The following is a 12,874-nucleotide window of genomic DNA, read 5'->3' as shown; positions in this document are numbered from 1 at the left end:
TTCTATAAAACGTTTTGAGACTCTGATTAGGAAGCAAGGAAGGAGAAAAAAATACCACTGCCTGTGAGGTTCATTTGGTAACTATAATTCACTCAATATTTTGAAGACAAAGGGCAGGGGACTTGCCAAACTTCTGCGGCTGACACCTCCTTCCAGTCAGTTCAGTTGTTTCTTGAGCTCATTAATGTTGCCTTAAGATACAATTTTCTTCCAGAATGGAATAAATGTTACCTTATGCGTGCAACGAGATAGGTCTCTTTGGAGTTATGCCATTCACAACTAAGAAAGTCACATGCATTTGAATCTGGGCAGACTGACAGCAGTGCCTTTGCACGTTAGATATTCTAGCGATCCATCATCTTTCTTGATCTGAAATACAACAGAGCAGATGTGTAATTGGTTTGGATTAACTGGATCTCCTTTTAGAAAGCGATTGTGCATCTGATAGACAGAGATATACAGACCTCCCATAAATTTCAGCTTCATATGATCTGCAGTTATTTTATTCTTTTAACATTACCTATCTTTATATGATGCTCTTCAGAAACCTATAACCGATGTGTTAGTGAGTATAGTGGCTCACACTCACTTCTCTTGGTCAAAAAGTCTTGGCTCATTTCATTTGATATTTGAATAACCATCCCTCGACTCTTAAAAACTAATTGTGATTTCAGCCTAAGACTGTCTTGAAAGATGGCCTGCTCAGATGATCTCAAGGTGTATCCCATGCAGCTGCATTGCTACACCAGGTTTCCCATCCTGGTACCCTTCAGATGTTGATGGACTACAAATCCCATGAAGAATGACCATGGACTATGCTGATTGTGCTGATGGGATTTGTAATCCAAATCATCTGGAGTGCATCAGTTTGGAGAAGGTTAAAGTGCATCAGAAGTGGGCAAATCCAACTTAAAGGGGTATATTTTAAGGCTAAGGGAGTCACCCTGTTTTTTCTTGTGGTTCTGAAATTCAGTATTCATCTCCTTAGCTAAATCCTCTACTAAGCACAACAAAGTCAATGGGCCCATTCCTATCTAGGCTAAAAACACACGCACAAAAAACACCCAAATGGTCGGATTCCAAGCCTGGTGATTCTCCAGCTATTCCACATATTGAACATGACTGAGGTTTTTACATAATTGGGAGAGAACAGAAGGGAGAGATATGGAGTAAACTAACAGAAGAGATATGGAGTAAAACGGTGCTTTTCTGTGATAATCTGGAACTGATTATATCAGAGCTTTGTAGGTTTTGGAAAATCATGTCAGGAGACCACCCCTAAAATAATTTAACTTTGTAGTATTTCTTTAATTTTGTGTTTATTTTCAGTGGCAGAGTCAGTGGGGAAACTGGCAGAAAATTAGCATTTTTTAAAGAGGCGCCCTGTGCCAAACTGGTGGTGCCAATGTGGGTAAGAATACTGTAAACAAGTGGGCCTACATTGTAGCTTAAAATACAGCCTGGTTTTGTCTTTTGAGATAAAATTTACATTAAATCACTAGAACTGAAAAATGGCATCCTCCTTATCCCAAAAGAGCTTGTTTAAAATTTGGATCTTGGTTGATTCTTGCACTTTCATGTAGCTGTGGAAGTAATGGACAGCTTAACCTAGAAAAAAGTAGTCCTCGGGCTAAAATGGGCTTCCCATGCCTTGTTCTATATTACAGTTGCAGCTAGTTCACACGGTCAAACAGCCTTGCTTGGGATGTGTGCAAAGACGCATTGTGTACTATATGATTGCTGCAAGTTTTCTTCTTCTTTCCTGCCTTTTGTTCAGGAAACTCAGTGCCTTGTACTGCCTACCACCCTTTTTCTCCTCACAAAAATCATACAAGTTAGGTTAGGGAGGGATGGGGAAAGGGAGAGAGAGCCTTGCCCATGGTCATTCAGTGAGATTCATGGTTGCGTGAGGATTTGACACTGGTCTCAACCGTTTTAGTCTGGCATTCTAGCTACTACACTGTAATTTCTGTGTTTGTAGCAATAGCAAAGTTTGCAGCAGAATAATACCATGCACATTCATTTTATATACTTTTGCATGTTTGGCTCAAAGGTTGTATCTCCCTCCCACCAATAATAATAATAATAATAATAATAATAATAATAATAATAATAATAAAAACCCCATAATGGTTGTTTTCCCCTTTTGTGCAATAGATATTCATAGTCGACATACATTATAGACAAAATTATTCTCTGTCTATTCAGTGTATTTCCTTAGAATGATTCTGTTGTTTGAATACATTATATAATTTCTGTCATTTCACGTACACACAATGAAATTGTCACTTGCAGGTGTTTCATTGTGAATACTCTATGCATTATTACAGTTGTGTTTTGAAGAATTAATTACTTTCCCGCTCTTTGCCGCCCTGCTTTCGATCTCACAGAAACTCTTTTCTCCTGGAACACAATAATCCCAATAAAAAGATCATAAACCAAATACAGAGAGACACTTTTCTGTCTGCTAATAATGATGGAAAATTGTACTGAACATATTACAGTCAAATTGAGAAATCTGTTTTTATTCTTTGCCATTTATTCTCACTGAAGCCATATGTACTTTATAAAAGGTCTGTACCATACTTGTAAAACACCCTCACCCTCACGCACAAACTCCCATTCTCTTGGAATTTCCTGCTGCCTGACCATGAGCATTAATAGTTTCCCACCCTGCTCCTATAGAGATCTAATTGTTCCTAATTTCCTGTCAATAAATGGTACAAGCTGAGGAACGGCACTCCTAATGTCAAAATATTGGTCATTTGTCTGCATTAATGGACATTAATAGATTTTACAAATGTAAAGCCCTTAACATCTTCTAGGTTCTGTATGTGTTTTAAGGGTTTATTGTGGGGAGAGCAGATTCCTTATTCATTTATGCAATCCATTCTAGAGCATTCTCTTGTTATTCCATTATAGCAGAGTCAGTGATGCAGAACTGGCAATTCGTGACCCTTCCCTTCGATATTCACTGCTAAGTTGTAATCACTGAATAACAAATGTTCACATACTAAATATTCAGTGATTCATCCCCTTCCCCGCCCTCAACAAATAGTGAAGTAAAGAGTTTATGGTCTTTAAACAGGGACTTTTAGACTTGAGAGGAGCTACCATGACTGCAAATTTCTACCACTTCTGCTGAAAGGAAGAAACGTTACAGCCCTATTTAAAAAAATTCCCAAAATTGAAGGGGGCGGGAATGAAGCCTTCTTCCCCTCACCCAAGCAGACTTGTTTTAGACCCTGAGTCAAATCAAAGAGCCTTCAAAGTGCCTCATGCTGAGGCAGGCTGTTTTCTGAAGTTACAAATCATGGTCTGACCCAAACCTGGTGGCTGGTGCACACCCTTAATACAGAGCATGTGCTGGGCTGATGATATGTGGTCCCTGAGTGAAAAACTGAGCTTCAGGCAACTGCTGGCAGTATCAAAATATCATGCCTATCATAGGAATGAGCTTTATGCCCATGCATACACTTTCGTAGCTCCACACAAGTTCTAGTTCATCAAAGAAGCCCTTCTTGCACAGAGAACGGGGAGTGCTGAGTTGCTGGCCCATTAGCCAGCCCTTGCGAGTTGGAACACACAAAGGGGTTGCATGTTTGCTCAACCTGAATGTTGCCTTTCCAGGAGCTGAGTTCTGGAGTCCACCTACATCTTGTGATTCTTTCCTCTGCCATGCTTGCAAGAGCCCATATTCCTTCAACGGTTGCCTGTAAGGTGCAGCTAAAGAAGCTGAGGAGTTAGATGCATCCTCAGGATGCCAGTTGAACCCAGAGCCTCGGCACCAAGCTTGTGTTTGTGGAATCCCCCATTAATAGCTTCCAGCTAGTCCATTTGTTCTGAGGATGGGATGGAAAGTGTCGCCGGTCTCTGAGCACCATCTACTGAGAAAACAAAACCCCCATTCTCTTGCCCATCCTTCTAAAATGCTAGCAGTCGTCTTCACAAATCTAAAATTACAATTGTCTGCTGCTCTCTTCGCTGTGGGAAACAAATAGTCTGTGGTTCTAAAATGACAGCCTTCCCAATGCCTAGACTATTGCAGTCTTCTGCTGCTCTAACCGTGGGAAGCAAGAACGTGACTGTAATGGAAAAGCATATGGAGTAACTAACAGGGTTATCCTGTTAGCTGCAATCTGCCAAGACTAATGCTGGCATGCTATCATCCCACTCTTTTGTTCAACCAGCACTTGAGCATAGCAATAGCTTAGGAGCAAACACCTGGGCAGCAACACCAATGGATTAGGTATGTCAACAGTGTCTATGGCGACGGTATCATCACCCACTAATAATGTCGATTGTCCATAATGCTCCATATTAGCAATTTCAATGGACAGCAACTGCCAAACAATAATGTCACCAAACCCATCAGTGTACACAAACAGGCAGCCAGAAGAGCAATTCCCCTAGTGCTGATCACCAATGTGCTATTAAAAGTCATGGGGAAGAGGACAGACTTCAACGAGCACATGAAAGTTAATAGAGAAAGCACCACACAATAATGAATTTATAAGAACGTAACAGAAGTCAATGGCCCATCTGGACCAGCATCCTGTTCTCAAAGCGGTTGATTAGATGCCTGTGGAAAGCCAGCAAGCTGGACAGGAATGCGGCAGCGCTCTGCTCACGTGCAATTCCCAGCAACTGGTAGAAGGACAGCATAGTCATCATGGCTAGTAGCTGTTCATAGCTTTGTCCACCATGAATTTGTCTAATCCTCTTTTAAAGCCATATAAGATGGCGGCCATCACTGCCGTCTGTGGGATCAAGTTCCATGGTTTAACTAAGCCCTGCATGAAAAAGTGTTTTCTTTTATTTTGCCCTGAATCTTCCAAAATTCAGCTTCATTGGATGTCACGAGTTCTGTTGACAATTGAGGCACTCTCTCCAATAGCTGCAATATCCACCTGCCTAACTTCTGAAGTCAGGGGCACCCATCAGAGGGCCTCTGAAGAAGACCTTAACCAATATGCAACTGTGACCGAATATTGTTGGAAACCTTGACCCCAAATATAAACTTTGCCTTTTGATTAGGAATTAGTAAACTGTTCTTCTTGTTTTGTTTGTTAAGATCAAAATAATCTTTTGCCAAACTGGACAAATCTTCTAGCACCTAATTACTATCATCTAGTAATATTCATCTAGCACCTAATTACTCACTGTGGCAGACATGATCTTCTTCCAAGTGGAGCTTCCATTGACTTTCCAGACAGAAGCAAGGGCCTACACTTGACTTATTCAAACATATCTGAAATTCTGCAGCTTGGTATGCATATTTGAACGTTCCCCCCATACTTTTTATAAACTGCTAAACAAACTTACATATTTGTACAGACAACACTGTTCATTCTGTTTTGGAGCTATTCAGTCTTAAAGCTTCAATACTGAAATTGCATTGGATTGCATTTATTTATTTTTAAATTCTTCTTTTTGGACAACTCTTAGCAAACTTACAGGGTTTCTGTTTCAGAAATAAGTCAGTCTCTTCTCCCTCCCACCCACAACTCTCTCTGGAGACTACATATGTCTATGTGATGTTTAACTATCCCCTGCAACTTGTTAATACAGCAGAACAGTTTTGCAAAGATAAAAACCTTACCAACAAGAAATGCATGCTTTCTATTAGAAAGAGCAGCGGAAGAGCCTTGAAAAAAAAATCCTTGAAATGAGAAGCAAGTATGCTGAGAGAAGGGGTACAAAAAAATCTAGGTCACAGCTTTTCTCAATTTTTATAATTTAATGCAGCCCTGAATAATTACTGCACACATTCTTTTGAAATCAAGTTTTATAATATTCCTGTTGCTCCATGTCTATTTTCAGATGTTCTCGGTACTGTACTCGGTTCTGTTTTCCAAACAATTACACTGTAAAAATGCTTGAAGAGCAAGTTGAAACAAAGTTTATCTAAATATTGAAAGGAAATCTAGCTATTCATGCAGGCCAGTTAGATATTAGATTCCATGGCCAAAATTCATTTCAGTACTGAAGGAACTCCACAGTACTGCTGATCCTCTTGTTCAGAGAACTGGTTTTCTATTTATAACAAAAGCCTCCTTCTTTGCTTTGTTACCCTCTCCTAATGCATGGATGTCATCATTTAAGGCAGGGGGTGGAATCCAGAAGTCGATGAAATTACAAATCTCATCATCCCTGACCACTAGCCATGCTGACTGGGGTTGACAGGAGTCAAGCAACATCTGGAGGACACTGTATTATCTACTCCAGATTTGAGATGTATGATGTCTTGTATTAATAATGGTGGTCTCTTCATCTGCAATCAACTGGAAGTTTATTTTTAGCCCTGGTGACATTTCCCCCTGATTATCTCCTCAAAGAAGAAAGACACAATGTTGGTTGACCACGTTTTCCTCACATAATAAGATAACAGGGCAAGAAAGTCATCCTGGTCAGGGGAAACCTTATGTAAGGGGAGGCAATAACTGGGGAAAAGGATGTTTTTGGCATGCAGGAAGTCCGAGATTCAATCGATATCTCCAGTCAGGTAATTGGTGATAGAAAAGACCTCAACCAAAGTAGCTGGCGGAGTAGACTGTATTTAGCTAGATAGGTCAATGGTTTGATGCAATATAAGGCAGCTTTTTATAGCAGCCAAAACATGGATGTTATAAATGACTGTGAAAAACAGATGGGTAAGGAAGAAGGTTTTGATTGCTCTGAACTATTGGTACAGCTTTCAACGGGCTCTCAAACTGCTTCATGCATCCAGTTGTTTATGGCATTTTCTGAAATGGGCTTAACCCAAATGTATGAAATTAAACAAGCTATCTGTCTGACTTTAACTACATAGATCTGGGATACAACCAAACTCACCGGCCTGGACATGTGCAATAGCTTGCAGTCCTCAAACCGTACCTCCTTCCTGCCAAAATCTCTCACTAAAAGAAACATGAATTTTCTTTCTGGACAGCTCCATCAGGTTGGAATTTGGATAAAAAACGGGGATGTCACTGGAAAAGAATTTTGGAATTAGCCCCATGTTGTTTATAAGGATTAATCAGCATTTCCTGTACGCAGAACGAATCATACACTGATTTTTTTCCCCTTTGTATTTTAAACTGTCGATTGAGGAATACATTGCAATGACTACTAACAGAAGGTGCAGCAGGAGCCAGTGCCCCATTTTTTATTTTTAATGACTCAACGTATGGATCTGGACCTTCTTCAAGACATTCTTGACAAATCAGGAAATGATGCATCAAGTATCCTGACATGTATGTAGAATTGTCAAGCAACTGAGACAGGGGAATAGATGGCAGAATGGAGGGTAGGACAGAGCACTGCCCCATCACAGTCCAAAGTCAGTGTGTTTTAATGCAAAGTTAACTTTTTAAATTATAAATATAGAGGGAGGGGGGAGAGAATCAACTCCCACTTCCAGTGTACAGTATGCCAAAGCTGATAAATATTAAACTAGTGAATAATTGTCTTACTCATAACAGACTGGAGCATTTGAGAACAGTTTTGTATTTAACGTGAGACTAAACAATGCTTTCGATCAATGTTTATGCCTGAAGCCAAACCTCCTCTGAACATGCTGGCTCTCACAAAACCAAACAAGGTCGGTTTTCATCATTTACAGAACAAAAACTCATAAGAGGGTTTTACTTTAAAATTGTTCAGGAAGACTCTACTGGGTCAAGACCGGAAAGAAGAACAAGGAAAATGCAAAAAAATAAAATAAAAATCCCAGCGTTCTATAGTACAATACAGTTACTAGTCATTTTATTCTTCTGGTTCTTTTATTTTGTTTTGGTTGGTATTATGTTATATGTACAAAGTTTCTATTTTGAATACTGATCATTGACCACAGTAGACTGATTGATTGAAAAAAGAAAGATAGCTATATGAAAAGTATATCCCTCCAAACACTGGCCTAATGAGGGTGAAAAAGAGAGAGGTGGTTTACTAAAGGATTTAACATTATTCAAAAGAACAATATGGTGAAAATCCAATTATACAGTTATCGAAAGCTTACCACATTCAGCCCCAGATGTCATTCAAGAGAAAAAGGCTGTTTATTCTCTAACCAAAACAAAGCATAATTGTATATGTGAAACAAATTATGCAGATAATTGTTTATGCAAATTGCTTATTGTCCATATAAACACAATTTGCACACTGTATTTCAAAGTTTGGTGTGTCAAGTGTGCCCCCCCCCCCGCAGAATTATTTGCCAAGGAACAATATGGCAGATTTGGAAGAAAAGAACATGTTAATGATCGGCAGTAGGATTATTACATGCTTGGTAATAATTTTAAATCAGTGGAACAGTGTGTTCAATTTGATCTGACCTCATTCTTCAAATTTTTTGAATTATTGGTGGAAGCCTTCCCAACCAAGTAGTCTCCAGATGTTTTGGATCACAGCTCTCCTAATCCTTGACCATTGACCATGCTGGCTGGGACTGAAACATCTGTAGGGCAACAGGTTATGGAAAGCTGGCATCCTGGATTTGGGCTTTTTCCATCTGTGAAATGAAACAGCACAAGGTACTTACTTATGCCCAGTTATTGACCTTTTATCATTGATCTAACTAGTCAAGCTGACAGCTTATCTATATGGCTATGAAGACCTCGTCAGCTCATCTTTTCTCGGTATAAACTCCCTCATAAAACTGTTGTAAACAGGATAAAGCAAGACCACCCAGCACCTCTCACACTGTCCTGAGGCCAGTTTAGATATCAAGAAAATGTTTCAAAAGGCAATTTCCTGGAACTTTAATTGGGACACACGAATCCACCTTTCACCAGACCACACCATGCAGCCATCCAGCCCAGTACTGATTACTCAGCACTGCCTTTCCAAGTCAGAGGCAGTGGGGTGAGGTCTTTCCCAGCCATCTCACTTGAGGTCCTTTTAACTGGAGATGCCAGGAAATGAACCTGGGATCTTCGACTTGTGAAGAATGCGCTCTGCCTTTGAGAAACAGGGTGAGCTCCCATTGCTCGGTCCCAGCTCCTGCCAACCTAGCAGTTCGAAAGCACGTCAAAGTGAAAGTAGATAAATAGGTACCACTCTGGCGGGAAGGTATATGGCATTTCTGTGCACTGCTCTGGTTCGTCAGAAGCGGCTTAGTCATGCTGGCCACATGACCCGGAAAAACTGTTTGTGGACAAATGTCAGCTCCCTCGGCTAGTAAAGCGAGATGAGTGCCGCAACCCCAGAGTCGTTTGCGACTGGACTTAATTGTCAGGGGTCCCTTTACCTTTACCTTTTAGCTCTCCAAATGCAAAACAGGCATCACCATATAACCAGCTGGCTTTTCACAGACCACAAGCAAGCGCAACCAAAACATCAATCTGGAAAAACATATCTCCCTCCTGTTCTATATAGGAATTTTAGATACACAATGAATAGATATTTGAGACAGAGGAGGAGATTATTTTGTTCAGAAAATACCTAGTTTTAATAATGGGTGAGTTTGTTCCAACCCTGTGGGGTAAACAAAAACAAAATACATTATTATTAATCACAAATGAGACTGAAAAGATCCATCCTTCGGGGTGTTCAGCTAATTTATTGCCTGTCCTTAATGTCATTTCATATTCACCCAACGGAAGTTTTATTTGCCAGCTTTCCCAAGCAGAAATAAAGCATGACTTATTGGCTTCTGTAAATACTTCATTTTTGGCTGCAGTTAAGCTGAAGTTTTGTTCCACTCTTGGTTGTATTTTATATTCTCAGTCAACTGCGGAGGAAAACCAAGTTGTCCTCTGTTATGGTATTTGCTTTCCCAGAATGAAATTCAAATTTTTTTTGAGCGAGCAGCTAGCTTATAGAGCTGGCAACTGCAATCCAGGGATGAGTGAATCCGTAAATGTATATTTCTCCCCCTTTCTCATTTTTCCATCTTCACTTCTGTTCAGTTTGTCATTTTTTTTTTAACTTCTCATGAAAATTCATCAACATTTTGGTGTGAATATCCCCTAATATACAAATTTTTGTACACAGTTTCCCCAATGCATATATACACAGGAGGTACAGATGGCAGGTTTGTTGGCAGGTCTTTTTTTTTCTTTTTCACAAATGTGTATTGCATGGTCACCTATATAGAAGGGAAAGGGTCAATGCATGAGCATCTCCTCTTATGTAGGGGCTACGTGTGATCAGAACATCGACAGAAGCAGGTGCACTGCATGTGCAGAAGCCTGCATGTGAGGAAGAACTCACAAGGTGGCTTTTCTATACAGGTAAAGCACTGCTCTTAATTGCCAGCGAGTATGTTATGAGCATACAATTGCCAGCGAGTATGTTATGAGCATACATACGGCCGATGTCAATACAGAAGAGAGCCGGATTGCTTTCTGGAGCAATGTGTTTCACAACATGTTTTTTTTAAGATGGCAGAAGAACAAATGTCAATGGCAATATGTTTAGCTGTGGAATCTGATAGATTCAACGAGATCCTTTGCTTTGTTCATAGCCTATTTTTTGTTTGACTGTTTATTTATTCCATTTCTATGAAGCTCACTGGGTGCCCAGTCACTGCCTTTCAGCTTGACCTACCTTACAAGGGAAAATCACATACACCAACTGAGCTCTTTAGAGAAAAGGTTTTATATAGATATATGTCCTTCCTTCCAAAGGACTCCAGGCAGGGCAGCAACATCATCATCATCACCACCACCACCAATTAAATTTGTATATCACCCTTCATCTCAGGTTGGTTCGAAGCATAAAAGCACAATATACATAATACAAACAAGAACAAAAACAAAACAATTTCCATGCTAGATGACTCCATCAGGAATGGGGATCCCATTGATCCCCCAGATGTTGTTGGATCACACCTCTCATCATCCCTGACCATGAGCCTCTGGGTGGGGCCACAGGTTCCCTAGTCTTGTAGTGCTATTTGTATTTTTTGCCCTTTGTGTGTGTGCATATTCTCAGAGCCCACAGGATTTCTGGGAAGCAATCAAGACCAAATGAGCTGATCAGAAGAGGGGAAACAGCCAAGGAAATAAATGTGAGGCTCTTGATGACAGTGCTCCCAAGCGGTTCTCAGCATGTAACTTGGGTACTAGGTGCCTTGACTTGACTTTGCTGTTCTTCCTCAGGAAGAAAAAGTGGCTTAGATCAGCCCAGCACAATGACATTCCAAAATAAGAAACAGCATGTTGGTGGCTCCAATTGGTGGGCGAATTACACAACACCATTGCCAAAGCCATTGAGGTCTTGATACATGATAATGGATTCAGATCCTAAACACAACTCAGACCCTAACCAGGACCTCTGATGAAAACCAATAAGGCTAGGGGAAGCAGAAGCCTTGATAAAAAAATACTTGAGATTTGTTATATCAGTTTGAAGGAAGCAGGGTTGAGCATCCTGAGCTCTCCAGATGCTGTTCGACTCTAGCTCCCATTTTCCTTAGTCCACATGGCCGGTGGTCAGGGATGATGGGTCCAATAACATCTGTCAGGCCACAGGTTAGACACCCTTGGTATAAAAGGCACATGTGTACCAGTCAACTTCTTACAGATTTCTAGAGATTGTCCCTACCTGTCCCAGTAAGCTCTTGTCTATTTGGAGTGGGTGCGGTGGTACATGGTGCAGATGCACCTTAAGAAACTGGTTTGAGACCACAGAACTGAAGCAGCAGTGTGACAGAAGCAAAGCCTTCATTACTGTCACCAATACCTCTTCTGCCAACACATATGAACACTGGCCCATCTAGTCCAGCTCCCTGTTCTCACAGTGGCTGAACAGTTGCCTCTGCAAAACCAGGAAGTTGGATTGGAACACAAAGGCACTCTCCCACCCTGAGGTTTCCAGCAACTGGTATGAGTACCACTTCATATGTACCACTCTGAAGCATCTTGTAGCCTTCTACATCCAAACCTTAGTCATGTTCTTTTCAGACTTCTTGGAAAGCCAGTAATGGATATATAAAAAGACGACACATTAAGAAGCTGACCACAATTGGTGCTAATTTGAATGTGTCATCTTTGATGGTCCCTGAGATTAAAACTTCACCAAGAGCTATGAATCATGGCGCCAACTGAATACAGTCCTAAGGGTGTGAGAGGCTTAGAGATTTGGATGGAGAATCACAATGTTGCTGTTTTTAAAAGGGAAAATGGCAAAGGAGGTAGGGGAGAGACTTATCCTCTTTCCCCATATGACCTCAGTGCGTTTACTCATCAGGACACCAGCATACATTTGGAGCAGTTTCATGTTTCATTAGACGAACCATATGTCTGCATCCAAGGCTTTTACTGCTTCATTTAAGGTGTTTTAGAATGCATATAATACACATATCTGAAGCACTCATCCTTTTAGAATCATAGCAGCCAAATGAGTCACCTATTCTTATACTCTGCCCAGAGACAGGAAATAATCATACTGAAGATTATAACATACGTCTGCCTTGTCTTTTGAAAAAGAAAGAAAAGCCTTCCATGAATGGAAATTCTGAACTTCCCTCATCATGTTGTTTGATGCCTCCCTAATGTTTCCTGATGTTCACTTATATCTGCTACAGCTTAAATCCTTTTAGTGGAGCGGGAGAGCTGAAAATAATGCCAATATATTTCACATCTGGCCACCAATGCGTCCCTTGGGTTTCAGATACTACATGGTTAGATGAGTCTAAAAAGCCTGGGACACAAATTTTCTCCACCTTCTAGCAGCTATGGTAGCTTATTTACTGGAAGTAATGTAATTAGTGTTAACTCTGGAATATTCAGAGTATATTCAGTTCTGACCAGGCTTAGTTTGGTAGTGTACCAAGAAACATCACCACGAAAAAAACCCCTTCTTTTAACAATTTGGTAATTGTTCTTCTAGCATTCACCTGTTAACAGTACAATCCAGCATATGCTGCTCTGTATCATTTCATAGCAAT

Source organism: Podarcis muralis, chromosome 5 (assembly GCF_964188315.1).
Source record: "Podarcis muralis chromosome 5, rPodMur119.hap1.1, whole genome shotgun sequence".
Lineage (NCBI taxonomy): Eukaryota > Metazoa > Chordata > Lepidosauria > Squamata > Lacertidae > Podarcis > Podarcis muralis.
This window is presented reverse-complemented; position numbering follows the sequence as displayed.